The sequence below is a fragment of the Syngnathoides biaculeatus genome, chromosome 5, assembly GCF_019802595.1.
Source record: "Syngnathoides biaculeatus isolate LvHL_M chromosome 5, ASM1980259v1, whole genome shotgun sequence".
NCBI classification, from domain to species: Eukaryota; Metazoa; Chordata; class Actinopteri; order Syngnathiformes; family Syngnathidae; genus Syngnathoides; species Syngnathoides biaculeatus.
This window is the reverse complement of record NC_084644.1, coordinates 8,858,315-8,874,607: the sequence shown is the minus strand read 5'-3', so window position 1 is coordinate 8,874,607 and position 16,293 is coordinate 8,858,315. Positions and strand designations below refer to the sequence as shown.

The 16,293-nt window shown below is 42.1% G+C and overlaps 1 long non-coding RNA gene across 1 annotated transcript; it reads left to right on the top strand.

Annotated features, from left to right (window-relative positions):
• The first annotated feature begins 1,082 nt into the window (after positions 1-1,082).
• LOC133501410 (uncharacterized) lies at positions 1,083-7,126 on the top strand. Its single transcript, XR_009795171.1, has 3 exons — positions 1,083-1,110; positions 1,179-1,421; positions 6,580-7,126. It is a non-coding gene; the product is annotated as an uncharacterized LOC133501410 (long non-coding RNA).
• The last annotated feature ends 9,167 nt before the right edge of the window (positions 7,127-16,293 follow it).

Sequence of the window (16,293 nt, the reverse complement as noted above, 5' to 3'; positions counted from 1 at the left end):
ATGGAGGAAGATCGCCACCATTTTTGAAAACGCAGCCCACGATGCTGGTTCCGTTTTGAAAACGTGAAATCTCGTAAGCACATGCAAACCCACAAAAAAGTATCTCGGAGACAAGCCCCAATCTCAACAGGAAGTGGCCGTTTTGCCCTCAATTCCGGTAATCCTTTAGATTATTTGAAAATGAAGACCCCAAACCAGTTTGAGTTAGAAACGTGAATTTTTGTCACCATGTTTATTGTCCATATATGCACACAATAGTCTCAATAAATCATGCCTGAATGATCACAGGAAGTAGCCATTTTGGTTCGAAGAGGCCATTTTAGCATCAATTTGCCGATTTCCTGGGCTCCTTTCAATTTAAAAGCTAAAATAATTAACATAAATATGAAGAAGCAATACCTGAAGACACATGAAAGAGCCGATTTTGGTTTTGAAAAAAAAAATGTTATTGTCCTTAAAATAATTTGAAAATATAGTCCACAAAGTAATATCTAGTAATATTATTTTGAGAATTATTTTTTGTAGCATTTTACAACTAAATGTCATAAAATTAAAAGAGTACATTTTGATAAAGATCTTAGTTTTCATAGTAGGAATGACAATGAAAAAAAATGAATGAAAAAAGTCGATATTATTATTTAGTCATATTATTTTCACTAAAACATTTTGTTACAGAGTGAAGTCAAAATCATAAAAATATGACTACAATCCTTGGGGAAAAAGAAATGCATGTGTTAGTTTTAGAGAATCGTTCTTATATTTTTGGATATTTCGCAAGATAGAAGTCATTTTATGTTTCAAGAACAAGTCTTAATATAGTCAAATAAAATCCAATTTTATTTCATGAAACAAGTCATAATACAACAGCCCTTTTCCAGATTTTGGCGGGGAAAAAAGTATTTTCTCAGAAGGTATTTTGATTTAAAAAATTGTTTCTTTTCCCACCCCTTAGGGATTATTTTAGTTTTAGAATGTGTCCTCGTATGTAGTATTGGCTAAATGTAACGCTATGAGATGTAGAGAAGAGTTTTTAAAAAATTATTTATTTTTTTTAAAAAGCTGCGCGCCGATCGTTCTCTTGTCTGTGACGTCACTTTTGGTCCTAAGAAGGTCAGTGAGACGGTTCGAGCAGAGTTCAGGATGACAATGACTCCCTTTTCTTCTTCCTTCTGCACAAGGTAAACAACAACGACAAGAAGAAGAAGACGAAAAATGTTGGGACTACGTGGACGTGTTCGGCACCGCGCAGCCCGACGAGCCCGGACCGCACCCAGCGTCGCCGGCAGAACCACTCGGAGCTCCGCCAGGGGCAGCGGCGACAGAACGCGGCCGAGCTTCCGGAGCTCTTCCTCGAACACTGGCAGCGTTGAGTTCTGACCTGCGATGGGTGTGGAACATCGTTAAGGAACCGAACCGGTTTGGTGCGCTTTTATTTTGGAGCATAATAATAATAGTAATTATAATAATAATAATACAGGATGTAATCATGTGATCCATGAAAATGTGCTGTTAGGATGTGTTTACAAATCAGTTTGTCACTTCAGATGCACGTTTGAAACCTAAACATTGGCTTGAAACCCTAATTTGAAAACAAATCCTGACTTGAAACCGTACACGAGATTTGAAACCTGAATTTGTAACCCCGACCCTGGCTTCCATCCTTCCATCAATTTTCTTTGCCGCTTATCCTCACGGAGGTCACGGAGCCTATCCCAGCTGTCAACGGGCAGGAGATGGGGTACAACCTGAACTGGTTGCCAGCCAATCCCAGGGCACGTGGAGTTGCACTCACAATCACACCTTGGGGCAATTTAGAGTGCCCGACCCTAGCTTGAAACCCAAATTTGGATCCCTAACCCTGGTTTGAAACCCTAACTCTAAACACTATCCCTAACTTGAGACCCTAACAGTGTCTTGAAATTTCAGCTTTAAGCTTCTTGGATCACTCACTAGGCCACACCCCTTAAAGGTAGCATCTTGGTGCCAAGGATTCTATGTTGAAGTGAAGTGAGGATCTTCATTTAGACAAAGTACTTCTTCACTGCAATTTTGAGGGGATCTTGGTGCCAAGGAACTTATGTTGAGTTTGGTGAAGGCGCTTCATATAGTCAAAAGTACCGTAATTCCCCGCCTACAAGCCGCGACTTTCTTCACACGCTTTCAACCCTGCGGTTTATGCGGTGATGCGGCTAATTTGTGCATTTTTTTTTCTAACGACCGGAAGGGGGCACTCAACCAGAAAAGGTTAGAATGAGACCGGTGGAATATATGTGCCGAGGAAGTGACTTTTACCTGCACTGTTAGCGCTGTGCTAGCGTGTTGCTGTTGTGTTACTGGCGTGTCTCAGTGATATTTACCGGTTTTACTTTAACCGGTCCTGTTCGCGTTAGTGCTAGCGCAGTGCGCGTTAGCGCCGTGCTGGCGTTAGCACTAGCGTTTGTGCCGAGCTAGCGTTAGCACTAGTGTTAGCGTTGAACTCTTGGGTGGGAGGGTTGCTTATCACGGCGCCGAGCCGGGCGGCTTTACGGCGTTGTTGTAGCACACGGGTGAGTGCGCCATTGCCGGCAGTGTTATTCATAGCCGCCGCCGTTCGCGAGCCCGACGCGGAAGCCAGTTCAAGCAATGTCCAGGAATGCAACGAGCCAGCATTTCGGCTAACACGAAGGAACAACGAGCTACCTTCCCGGAGGCAAAACTAATAGAAACAAACGAGTCCACTTGAGGGCGGTCCTGCCATGTACGTCACTTCCTGCTTCTTCTCGAAAACAAATCCCTCGAGAGGATTTTCATGGCGAGAGTTATAAAAAGCTCTATACATCAAAATTATGTTTTGTGTTGAAAAAAAAAAAACGCATGGGTCCATGTCGGCTGCCGTTTTTTTTCATTAATAACATACTAAAAATCATGCATTTCATGACAATGGCAGTTTAACATCACATTGTCAAGATAGCGTACATCTTACATGACCTTTTGGATACATTGTTAATGCAAACCACTGAATTTCCTTTATTAAAGAGGAGCAATGACTTTGAACTGCAATTAGAAAGTTAAACCAAGCTTTTAACTCAAATTTCAAGCTCTAACCCAGATATAAAATCCAAATTTAAAACCATATCCCCGGCCTCACACCCTAATATGAAAGCCTAACCCTTGTTTTGAACCATAACACGCGCATGAAACCCTCGTTTGAATCCTGCTTGATACCCTAAATTAAAACCCAAACAGTTACTTTGAATATTGGAATCTCATCTTCAAACTATAATATGCAACCAACTCGAGCTTTTCTCCAGCCCTCTTGTATGCGACCTCCCTAAATGTACAATACTCAATAAAGTAGCAGTACCGTTGTATCTGCTGAGTAGAGTACTTTTCATTCATATCTGAGAGTGAGCCTCAGACCTTGTCAACATGAACTTGTCAGCCTCTCCCTGGGAGCTTTCCTCGAAATAAATGTGTTAGTGACCCACATAGCCCGGTGCGCACATTCGCGCGGATGCGTGACAGCGCCATGTGACGCCGCTCTTATGTAATGCACCACAGCCCGGCCGCCTCCGCGACATGTGGCCACGGCCCGGCCAATGGCGGAGCCCGGCGCCTACATAACACCCGCGCGGGCGCGCGCACAGGAAGACGGAATAAGGACGTAACGCGAGCTGCTCAAATTGGACTCTTTACGCCGCTGGGAGAGAAGACGACCGAGCAGGAGAAGAAGAAGTAGGGCAGCGTGGCCTGTTGCGTAATAGCATCCACACACATGTGCCCCAGTCAGTGGGACAACGTGGAGGAAGGAATCAATGGGCTGCGCTTGCGAACGTTCAAAAACATGTTGAAGGCCTTCAGAACACGTAAGAGTTACTCACCGCTTTCAAGGTCAAAAATAAAAAAGTTTCAAGTTTTTAAATGTGGTTAGTTTTGCGTTGTAAACATGTTTTATGGTTTAAAGAACTTTTTTTTTTTTTTTTTTTGTTTAGGTCACAAACAGGCGACACGGTGGAAAGCGTTGGCCTCACAGTTCTGAGGAACAGGTGTGACGGTCTGAGCGCTCCCCCCGTGCTGAAAAGTCCCCTTGGGATTAATGCGCATGCACGTAGAATTTTTTTGAATTTTTCTACTTCCGTGCCAGTCTGAAACGTCCCCATCCATGCTTCTTCCGCGTGTTCATTTTCACTCCGAGTGCGTTTCGCTACCGTCGTCTCACAAAGCCGAACACAGAAACAAACGCGAACGTATTGTTTGTTATTTCTCAACTGGAAAAGCACGAACCAGCACTGAACAAGAATCAACAGAGGATTGCTCGGGCTCAGTCATTCAGGCATATTTGGGATAGTGAAAGTAAGTGTCATATCATTTTCATGCGCATAAATTACCTTGTATTGTCAGCAGCGTGCAGAGCTAAATTTAATTACAATTATTCTTTCGTTCGGTGTGTTCGGCTTTGTGGGACGTCCGTAGCAAATTTGCGCGCGCAGCGAAAATGAGCATGCGGAAAAACCGTGGATGGGGAAGTTTCAGATTGGCACGGAAGTAGAAAAAGTATAAAAATTCAAAAAATTCTACACGCATGCGCATTAATCCCAAGGGGACTTTTCAGCACGGGGGAGTGCACAGACCGTCACACCTGGTTCGATCCCATCCCTGCCTGTGTGGAGTTTGCATGTTCTCCCCGTGCCTGCGTGGTTTTCCTCCGGGCACTCCGGTTTCCTCCCACGTCCCAAAAACACATAACATTAATTGGACACTCTAAATTGCCCCTAGGTGTGATTGTGAGTGCAACTGTTTGTCTCGATGTGCCCTGCGATTGGCTGGCGACCAGTTCCAGGTGTACCCGTCCTCCTTCCCGTTGACAGCTGGGATAGGCTCCAGCACTCCCTGCGACCCTTGTGAGGATAAGCGGCAAAGAAAATGGATGGATGGGTAAAATAATGCAAACCAATAATTAGTACTCTAAGTTCCCTTGAAAGGTGTTGTGATTTTTTTAAAAATCAAGTTGCTATTAATGTAGTTCGAGCGACAGGACAGCTGGAACAAATTGTTTATGTACATGCTAATAATGAACATTGATAACTGCTGATCAGCCAATTATTGCACCTTGCTATTTCAATTGTGCACACAATTATGATAATGGCAATGCCTCATTGTTGATATTCTCAATTCTCGGGAAGACATGGCATTAAGTGAAAAAACAGTTGTAGTGACAGACTTCTTTGCCTCGTGAGGATAAGCGGCGAAGAAAATGGATGGCTGGACGGAGGTAATAAACATGCGCGAGTTGCAAACACGTCTGAGGGTTAAAAAAAAACTTTGGAGTTCGTTTGTTACAAACGTGCTTGAGGTTTAAGAATGTGCTTGAGTAATTATCAACCTCTTGCAGTTTCAAACATGTTTGAAAAACAAAATATTGTGTTATGGATATGTTTGACTTAACATTTTGCTTCAGTTTTGTGTTTTGAGGTTTCAAGCGTGTTTATGTTACAAAGTATTTGAGAGTTAAAAATGCAGTTTAAAGAGCAATGATCCTATAAACCTAAATTCAGCATTAAAATTGCAATCCTGCGATCGGCCGGTGTGCCGGTCTGAGCGCTCCCCCCGTGCTGAGAAGTCTCCTTGTGACGAATGCGCAAGCGTTACTAACAGGGGAACTCTGGGTACGGAGCGGACGCTTACTGGGAAATCCCCCGGTCTCATAGTTCCCCTTCTTCTTCTACATAGAGGGAGCTAACATACGTTATAACCTAACCTTAAAAAAAAAAAAATTAATGAAAAGATACACACATATATGTACATTCGCTGTGTTGGTCTTTCTGTGACGTCCATAGCGAACCTGAACACGGGTGGGGATGTTTCAGACTGGCTGGAAGTTTACAAAATATACGCAAAGAGACTTTTCATGCACCGGGACCACTCAGACCGTCACACCGGATCACCCTGGTTGTGTGTGTGTGAGTGTTTGTGGAGGGGGGTGGGGGGGGGGTGCTTTCAGTGTACCCCTCGTTCCGCTGGTGTCGGAAATGTCATAAGGTTATGTGCGGCCTACTCACTTCGTCCTGCAGAGGGCAGTGTTACACTGAGGCAAGATTCCTTAGCCGTTTACATATTTCAAAGCTATAGGGACAACAACTTATGAGCACCAACGAGCACAGAAGCACTAACCCTTGCCCAAATATAAATATCCAACATTTTGGAACTATGGAAAGTTCTGTCTTAGAAAAGTCATACTGTAGCCAACTTGCACTTACACACCACACAATTTGCGTTTTAACTTTTAACTCGGTTGAACGACAGTGTAACTATGAAGTGTAGATTAAAAAAAAAAAAAAATCTGGACCTATGATGGTAGGATGTTTACATATTTTAAAGTTCATTTTTAAAAAAAAGAACATCATCTTTCAACAGCAGCAAGTCAGGAAATGACGCGTTTACATTCTCAGCGTCTGATAAGACATCACTGGGGAGCTTGGGGGGGTTGTTCTTCAGGCAACAAATCACTGAACTTGAACCACTGCAGGTCGACCTCTGACCTCGACAAAATGTTCTCTTGTCTGTTTTGTTGCTGTTGTGCGTTGCCTGACATGACTGCAGGGACACGACGTTGTCGGCGTCCGGGCGGGGTCCACGGCCCTCCCTCGAACCATCACGGCGGACGCGGCCGGCGGCGCCTCTCGACGGACAAGCACTCGCAGATAAATTTTCTGTCACTTTTAACGATTTGAGAGAAAAATCTGAGAAGTAAACCCCCTGCCTCCTGTTTTATAATTTTTTTTTGTATACATGATTTTTATAATCTCATGAAGTTTGCATAGTTTTTCATTTAAAGCCCCACTGTCATGAAATGCATGATTTTTAGTAGGTTATTAATGGAGAAAAAAAAAGCACCCGGAATGGACCCATCTGTTTTTTTTCACCACACAACACGATTTTGACAGATATGGCTTTTTGTCACTCCCGCCATGAAAATCCTCTCGAGGGATTTGTTTTCGAGAAGAAGCAGGAAGTGACGTTAGTAGCAGACGTCCACTCTGGTGGTCTCGTATGTTTCTACTAGTTTTACCTGCTGGAAGGTAGCTAGCTCGTTGTTCTTTCGTGTTACCCAAAATGCCGGCTCGTTGTATTGCTGGGTATAGTTTGAACACTCGGGGGGGGGGGGGGGGGATTCGCTCTTCATACATTTCCAAAAGACCCGGTTCGTCGTGAAAAATGGATTGCACAAGTGAAAAGGATGAGAGCTTCGTGAATTCCAAATGACAGGTAGGTGTGTATACAGCTACTAATAAAAAATAATAGTTTGGCGGGGGGGGGGGGGGCGTAATGTTCTCAGAATGTAACAAAAGACTCCCGTATGTAAGTCAGGGGTGCTAAATGTGTCGATGTAACCGCCGCCGCCGAAGCTTGTCCTCCCCGGATGGCTTCGGCCGGGGTAGCTCATACATACATTCTGGGAATCTGTTGATAGTTAGAAGTGATCCACATATCATCTAAATATGGCTCGAAACAAAATGATAGAGTAATATTGGTCTGGTCACTTGATTGTGTCCAGGGCAGACGGCTTCGGCTGGGCTGGCTTATACATACTGTCTGGGAGTCTGTTGTTAGTTAGAAGTGACCCGCATATCATCTAAATATGGCTCAAAACGATAGGGTAATATTGCCCGTGTCACTTCACCCGATTTGAAAAGAGCTTCCGTCTCCTATAGTAGGTGGCACAGCGTATTTTCAATGGCGAATGTCACGGTGTGACGTAAGGGACAGACGTTGCAGGCAATGTGGCTACCACTTGAATGTCGAATGAGACTTCTGCAACTTTGCGCACGGATGACGTGCTCTTGCTCATATTTTTTTTTCGAATAGACATTAAAGTGAAGAATGTTATATGTATTTATCATTACAATGTCTATTTTAGAATGTTTATTGGCATGACAGTGGGGCTTTAAAATATGTACGATATTTTTTAAACTAGTGCGACACGGTGGAACAGGTGTTAAATGTTGACCTTGCAGTTCTGAGGGCCAGGGTTCAATCCTGTGTTGAATGTGCATGTTCTCCCCGTGCCCGCGTGAGTTTTCTCCAGGCACTCCGGTTTCCTCCCATATCCCAAAGAAATAAATTCTGCCTTTCAGAGCCGAGAACTGGTGGTCCGTTATGTCTGTGAGTCTGCATATGAGTGTCCGGACGTGAGCCGTGGCCGACAGCAGCACCTGTGTGAGGGTGCTCGTTGCTTTTGTGTACTTTACAATTCTCCCAGCGTAAAAAAAAAATGAATAATACTATACCTGTAGCTAAAAAAAAAAATGCATCGGTGACTGTTTCATTCCATACCCACATGGGGGCACTGTAGTACCTTAATTGCTCCGTTTTTATTTCATTCACTCTGGGAGTGTTTTTATATTTCTTGGTAAAAAAAAAATGTGTTTATGGGGGGGAATAATGTATTTTTTGATTGTGTGTGGGGGGTGGCTGGGGGGACAATTATTTTCCATTTGTTGTAGTTCAAAGTGCACCAGCAAATCAAATGATATGTGTGTGAATATTCGTAGTTTGCTAACTTGCAGATTTTTGGGAGCGAAACTATTCTCCGATTTCTGTTGAAAACCTCCCTTACTCACCACATTTGTTCTCGTGCGCCACCTAGCGGGAACTCGGTGCTCTTACGGATCGCAGCAGGCCATAAAAGTGTCATGAAAATAGTTGGTTTTTTTTTTTTTTTTTGACATATTCAAGATTTTTAAACTAAGTCGCAGTCTAACAAGGGACTACGATGGTCCCATAAATGGAATGCGACTTCCTTAACGTGCGGGAGGTTTTTGACATTTTTGGGGGAAATTTGAACCTGAATTTTTCTCGCTCGGTGGCTTCCCCGCAGCTGTCTTTGGGAGGGTGCGGGCTGTGGAATCTGGGGCTGCCCGCTTTGTTGTGACTCAAGGCCTGCAACACACACGGGGCAAACCACTTATTGTTATTACACACACACCTAAGGAAACATGAGCCTCTTTGTATCTTCATCAAAAAGGCCTGCTTTGTTTTCCTCACCTCTTGCTCGGTTGGGGTTGCTTTTGGCAAGCAAAGACTGAAGCCGTCCCAGATCACATGATCACCTGCAAAAATATGATTTTTTTAGGGGGGCCACACAATAAGGGCTGCTCTTCCAACAACAAAAAATTCCGTAAAAATATGCCTCATAGTGCAGCATGGTGATTCAACTGGTAAAGCGTTGGCCTCACAGTTCTGAGGACCCGGGTTCGATCCCGGCCCCGCCTGTGTGGCGTTTGCATGTTCTCCCGTGCCTGCGTGGGTCTTTGCAACATGAATTGGACACTAAATTGCCCGTAGGTGTGATGGTGAGTGCGGCTGTTTGTCTCCATGTGCCCTGCGATTGGCTGGCTCCAGCACTCCCTGCGACCCTCGTGAGGATAAGCGGCAAAGAAAATGGACGGATGGATATGGCTCCTTGTTGATATTCTCAATTCTCAGCAAGACGCAGCATTGAGTGAAAAACCAGTTGTAGTGACAGACTTGTTTGCCATGGATACAAACGACAAAGTGCTAACTTTGTGAGGAACGTGCAATGTGTGGGATGAGCGGCAGAGCTGAGTATGTGGGTCACGCCCACCAGAAACGGACCGAATCCTCCCGGCCAATGCCAAACATCGCGCAGCAAGTGTGTGACCGGGTTGTTGACTTGCATGAGGAGGACGTGCCAGGCCGGTGAAGCCGTGCGTGGTTCTCCCACGCACAACTCAACTTACATTTTGTTGAATCAATAAATGCTTAAAATGCCAATCGGTCTTTTTTTTCCTTTTCCTTCAAACACAGATCATCTAATGTAGAATGTTTCGCACTACTAGATAAGATTCAAACAATTGTTCTTACAAATCCGAGAAAAACAATAAAGGACCCAACAAAAATGCAACAATCCGAACATAATCATTATGCCTTTTTTTTTTTTTTTTTACATGATGTTAAGCACATTCATTCTAAATGATGTCACAGACACTATTAGTCACAGACAAGACGAACCTCTCACTTGCGGTCGATTCCCGTGGATGCCTGAGCTTGTTTGAGTCATCTGTGGAGGTAAACAAAAGTTAGCTGCGTGGCTGTGCCATGTTGGCTTCAATTTATATTTACTACACGCCAACTACGCCAGCCATAAGTACATTTTATACATATTTTTTTTCATTTTACATGTGAAACTAGCCAACCTCAAAGTCATGGCTTAGCCAGCCTCAATCATCAGAAGAGGAGACAACAAATTGTTGGATTAAAGATATTTTTTGTCGTTAATTTCCCGAATAAAGTGGAAGACCTAACATCAGTAATAAAACGACGCCCGAACCTGGGGTTGCAGTCATGGTTGCCATGGATACAAGGGACGCCTCATAATTCCCGACGGAGTCCGCTACCAACGGAAAATGGAGACGGTACGTTAATTCGTATTGTTCACAGCATTAACTACACGTAAAATTGATATAAATCTTTTTTTTTTCAGATTTAAAAAAAAAATAATAGTCGTACACAAAATTTGTTCATTGAGGTGAAACGTCGCGAGACTACGCTGAGTCTGAAAAGAATTGAGTAATGTCGCGAGAGTTCCCCGCTCGGACATTCCCGTAGACATTGCGTCGAATTTTTAACGTAGATCCGACGAACACCAGCGGGGTTACGTAATTTACAGTACGTAACTCGCGCGAATGCGCTCAGACTGGGGGAATGTCGGCTCGTGAATGATCGGCGACTGAGGCGGCAGGGAGCGTCAACGCAATGGGTGAGAGTGCTCGCATTTTTTTTTTTGGTTATTATCTCAAAGATTGCTCGCCCGCGCCTTTTGTAAAAAAATGCGACTTCGGGGTCCGTGATTTTGCTAAGTGTGATTCGTTTGACCGAGGTGACTTTTTTCCCTCTTTCAAGCTTGTACAGTCGTCTGAGCAACCAACGCCCAGTCGTCCGCCTCCACTTGGATACGATAGCTTAGCTATAGCCTCATTTTTTTGGCTAGCAGCTAGCGGGAGTGTCATTTCCTGTCGCTTGCTCTTTAGGCGACTAAAAAATACAAAGTTAACTGCTTGGCGATACTCGTTTTATAATCACGTTCACCCTTAAAACTTTTATAACAATTTTCCCTCCCTAATAGTAACACCCCATAGTGATTTATTGGTTGTTCCGTAGTGGGTTTTTTTTATGTCTTAAACAGCGTTCGATAAACTTCCTGGTTTCAGCCTATGTGATCTATTGTTGTATTTAGCATCAATTTAATGAGTTAAAAATCACGACAGACTCTATGCGGCCACTTAAACTCGCGATTGTTCCCAACAAAGTAAGACCTTGAAGCCCCCCAAATGAGTGCGTGCCACATTGCTACCGCACATGTGTGTGTTTTTAATAATCGTAATTGTATTAAAGGTGAAAATATTCTTCCTGATTGAAACCGGGCGGCATGTAGGATGTAGCGTTTAAGGTTTAAGCAAGAAGACGAAGCAGCCGGGCTGCTGCTCCTGCTTTCTAATCTGGATTAAAGTGGATCTTGTCTCTCACAGGGCATGTTTTGACTTCTAAACTCACTGGTCTCAGACCATTGCAGTCTGAACAGAGTATTATGTGTCCTGTAATGTGATTCATTATAGATTGTCAGTTTATAACTGTGGATCAGTGGTGTCCTCAACGAGCTGCTTGTCACTGTTAAATCAAATTTATTCTTGTATTACTAAATCTTTTTTTTTTTCAATCCTTGACTTTTCCACTGAAATTTGAGATAGGATTTCTGGTGGCATGGAACGAAACTCACGACAAGCACCAGTTTGGCATATAGTGACCAATACTTCAAAAAGTGACAGTTTGATTTTTACTGTAAAAAATGAAGTGAATTACTTGTTGTGTATGTTATTTCTTTGCATCTTCATTACTGTATTAGCCTCTCCCCTGGTGGCCAAGGCGAACACGGCAAACGGAGGACAATGTGGCGATGGAATGGAATAATAGCATTTCCTTTCATTTCAATGGGGAAAGATGATTTGACATACAAGTGTTTTGCATTACGAGCGTGGTCTTGGTAATCTTTGGAACAAATAGTGAAGAAACCTGACTCATTGATGGTGCCCTACAAGTGTGTATAATTGCATGTCAATAGTGTAGAGAAATAATGTCAGAATAATTTTACATTGCAATTAAAAAGAAATGGTTTACAGATTGGATCTTGAAAAAATGTGCCACAAAACGTGCTTGGTTTTTAGTCACAATGCCACTATGCATCTATCATTTAGATACTGAGATTGTAGCGGTATGCGAAAATCACAGTTGGGTACATTTTGTACCTTCTTTTTTTTTCAATGTCACAGGTTAGTTCCTGTTAGGCTCAAATTCCCAAACAGCAGCTTTTCTTAAGTGGAAATATGGATGGATTGAATGACATGTAAAAGGAAACCCAAAAAAAAACCTGCTGAGAAAAAAAATGTGGATTCATATGTGTGCGTGTTTATGATTGCGGGTCTGTGGTTGCTGTCAGAAGACTGGTTGTCACTGTGAAACCATTTGAAATGAGTAATCTTGTCATTTTATTATTATTTTTTTTTTACTACAACACAATGTGATGACAAGGAAAAATAGTGGAGAAAGAAAGAACCACAGAAAAGATAACTGAATATAGAGATAAAAGGGAACGGAAACTGGTCAAATGAAAGGAACAAATGCATCATAGTGTGGCGAGCCATCACAAACAAATTGGTACGATGGCTCAGTTTTAGATATGGCTTCTTACTCGCTCGTTTATTCATCAAATTTGATTTATTTGACACTTTAAATCTGTAGAAAATGCAACCTCAATGTGCTTTATAGAGATCAAAACACGCAATTAAACTACCAAAAAATATACAAAAACCCACCCATTCCCCCCATTGAAACGGGAACACACACAATTGGCACGTACAGACAAACACAGCACGTGATAACTAATAAAGATATGGGAAAAGACTGAGGATTCTGGGTAAGAAATGATCGACAACCTGTGAGAGGCAGCTACACCAAGATGTACTACAGGGTGCAACCACAGAGGATGCCACCACAGAGACTGCCACGAATGGGGATTTAGAACCGGATTTTGTTACTAGGATGGTGGCGATATGCCAGAAATTGCTCTTTGGATTATACCTTGTTTTTTTTTTTTTTTTTTTTCAACATCAGCATTTGGTTCAAATGACAAAACACAAAAATCATTTTCCTCAGTGAAAATAGCAAGTGATTTAATTGATCACTTTTTAATGAAACCTAAAAAAATAGTAAATTCAATTAATTATAGTTAGTCACAATATTGCATTTTCGTGATCATATGTTTGATTGCTCTTGTGTAATCTCATTATTAAATTTTTTACAAAACAATGTAATCGGAAGGTATGGAAAAAATAGTGGAACTCAGTGGTAATGTGGGGGTGCACCGTCTTCTTGAAAGAAAAATTAATCATACCACACAATCCTCCCATGATATTTGAATACATTTTGTGTCAAAATATCTATGCAAGTTTTCCTTTTCCTAATGTATGTGTAGACATTTTTTGGCTGACTGTGTATATACAGTTTTACTTTGATTTAGAAGTTTAATTCGCTGACATTTTCGCCTCGTCGCTTAAATCTGGAATCATCTTTAACTATTCAGATGAAGTATCTGTGCATTCCAGATACTCAAAAAATAGAAAAAATATTTTAATAAAAAACACAGAACTATACATCCTGTTTTATATGAAAACATGCAATAATGTAATTAAATGAAAGAGTTTCAGCTCCTATTTTTCATGCTTTTAATTCATTAGACGTGTTAGACGTCTGGTGTGTTCGTCTAAGTCACAGGTGTCAAACGCAAGGCCCGGGGGCCAGACCCGGCCCACCACATGATTTTATCTAGAGTGTCAATTTAAATTATTCTTGTAAACATTTGTACAAAAATTTCAGCTTGTCATGCATCATAAATGATAAAGTTGAGATATTCCGAGCATTTTTGTGTTGCCAAGCATGAATAGTTGAAAAACACCTTACACTTGATTTCTGATTCCAAAAGTAGATTATAACTTGATGACGTAAACATGATGAGACGATTAAATATTTGTATTGTTTCACAGTCATAATGGCCCTCTTAGGGAAACTGGAACCAGAATGAGTTTTGACACACCTGGTCTAGGTTGGAGTATAATACATGTAATACTTGTTCCATTTGATGGTGAAACATTTAGATCATTTAGCTGCAGTAATATTAGTCTTTTTTTCACAAGCTAAAGAATACATGACTTTGAATATTGTTATAGTATCTGTCTGCATGTTGCTCCTGTTTTTGCTCAAGTTGTTTAAATGTTCATAACTACCATAACATCGATGCTAGCTTCATTAGTCCATCTAAGATGTTTTGCATTCTGTGTTAATGTTAACTTTGCCTTACACAAAGTCTGCTATCTTATGTTGTGTAAAAGCCTCTATGAAATGGGTCACTCTATAGCCAAGGTACTACCATATATAACAATTAAATCAGTGGTGCTCAATGCGTCGATCGCGAGGCAGTCTTGGTCGATCGTGGGACAGTGTGGCAAAAAAAAGACGTCTGCCAATGTTCCCTCTAAATTGCGCACGTGCGCAATTGTGCACGGAAATTTCTCTAACAACAACCGCTGCTCCGCCACACTCTTTTTCCTAGCTTACCTTACACCCACCGTACCCCCCCCCCCTGCTCTGAAAGACGTACACTCATAATTAAAAATGTTACAGTACTTACGCAGCCAATCAATGTGTTCTATAATGACAGCGTCCACCACCACCGCTGCTTTAGTTAGCAACACAGTCTGGGCAACGTAGAGCAAAGACGAGCTCGAGATGCTGCTTTTGTTTACTTTCGATATTATTGGAGAAAGTTAAAAAAGGCATGCTGTTGTTTAAGATGCAATGACTGTCGGAGTATGCGAATAATGGAAGAAAAAGTGGTTAAACGGACGACAGTTTCTCTTTTGCAAGTGGGAAAGGTCTGGTCTGAAGCCAAAGTAGAAAGTGCAGGATGAGATGGTGTATCATTTTAAAATTCCACACAGGACAGAGCCTGATCCAGGATGAAAGCATTGACAATACAGTCCACAAAAAGCTAATTCTGTATTTTAAATATAGGAGGCAACATAACATTAACCTTAAAACGGTTTGGGAGCATCATCATCACCCCCTCAACCCCCGTCGGTAGCTCGCGAGAGGGTGGCTGCTTGAAAAGTAGATCTTGGGGTAAAAAAGTCTGGGCACCCCTGCTCTAGCGGTTGTGTCCAAACCAGTTAGTTTTGAGGGAAATAATGTGTATGTGATGGAAAAAAAAAAGTTTCTTAACGGTCATTACGACAAGCACACGTGGTCTCATGTCATGAAATAATCCAGCAAATGTACTTATGTACAGGATTTACAGCATTGGACAGCAGTTGTGTGACAGTAAGGTATGTTTGTCATGTGGTCTGAGATTCATTATTTTTTCTTTTTCCCCCCTCTCCTTCCCTCTTTACGTCGTCGTGCTGGAACGTTCCCCCTACGCTGATCTACATAAAACAGCTGTAAGTATTAAAATCATCCATATGTGGCTCATTCATGACAATGAATTACAAAGAGTGGAGTAATGTCGATTGGGATGGCCTCCAGCACTGAATTTTCATTTAAAATCTTCCATGCATCCATTTTCTGCGCCACTTATACTCACAAGGGCTGCGGGTATGCGGGAGCCCATCACGGCTCACCGTGGGCGAGAGGCGGCGTGGACCCTGAACTGATTTGCCAGCCAATCATAGGCCACACATAAAGAATAATTCACACCTACAGGCAAATTAGAGTCTTCAGTTATCCTACCATGTGTTTTTTTGGGGGGGATGTGGTCGGAAGTCAGTGTACCTGGAGTAAACCCACACACACACTGGGAGAACATGCAAGTTGCACACTGGTGAGGGCGGATCTGAAACCGGGTCCTCAAAACTATGAGACAGATATAGTCGGTCAATGTACTGCCCACTTAAAATGTGTAAATGTAAATTTGTACTAAGGTTGAGAAATACCTCTTTGTCAACAAAGGCTATATAAATGTATTCAAAGGCCCCTTCCTTTGCATACACAAATGGCAATATTAAAAACTTAAAAGGAGTTCAAAGAGATGTCTTTTAATTTTGTCCTTTATTAGTTCTTTTCCACCCATAATCATTTGTTGTTTTCATAACCCATTATGGACAGTTTTCACCGTTTTCGCTGTAACATTCTTTGGCGGAGAGACCCAAAAGTAAATCATTAAAGTCGTTAAAATTAAAAGACACT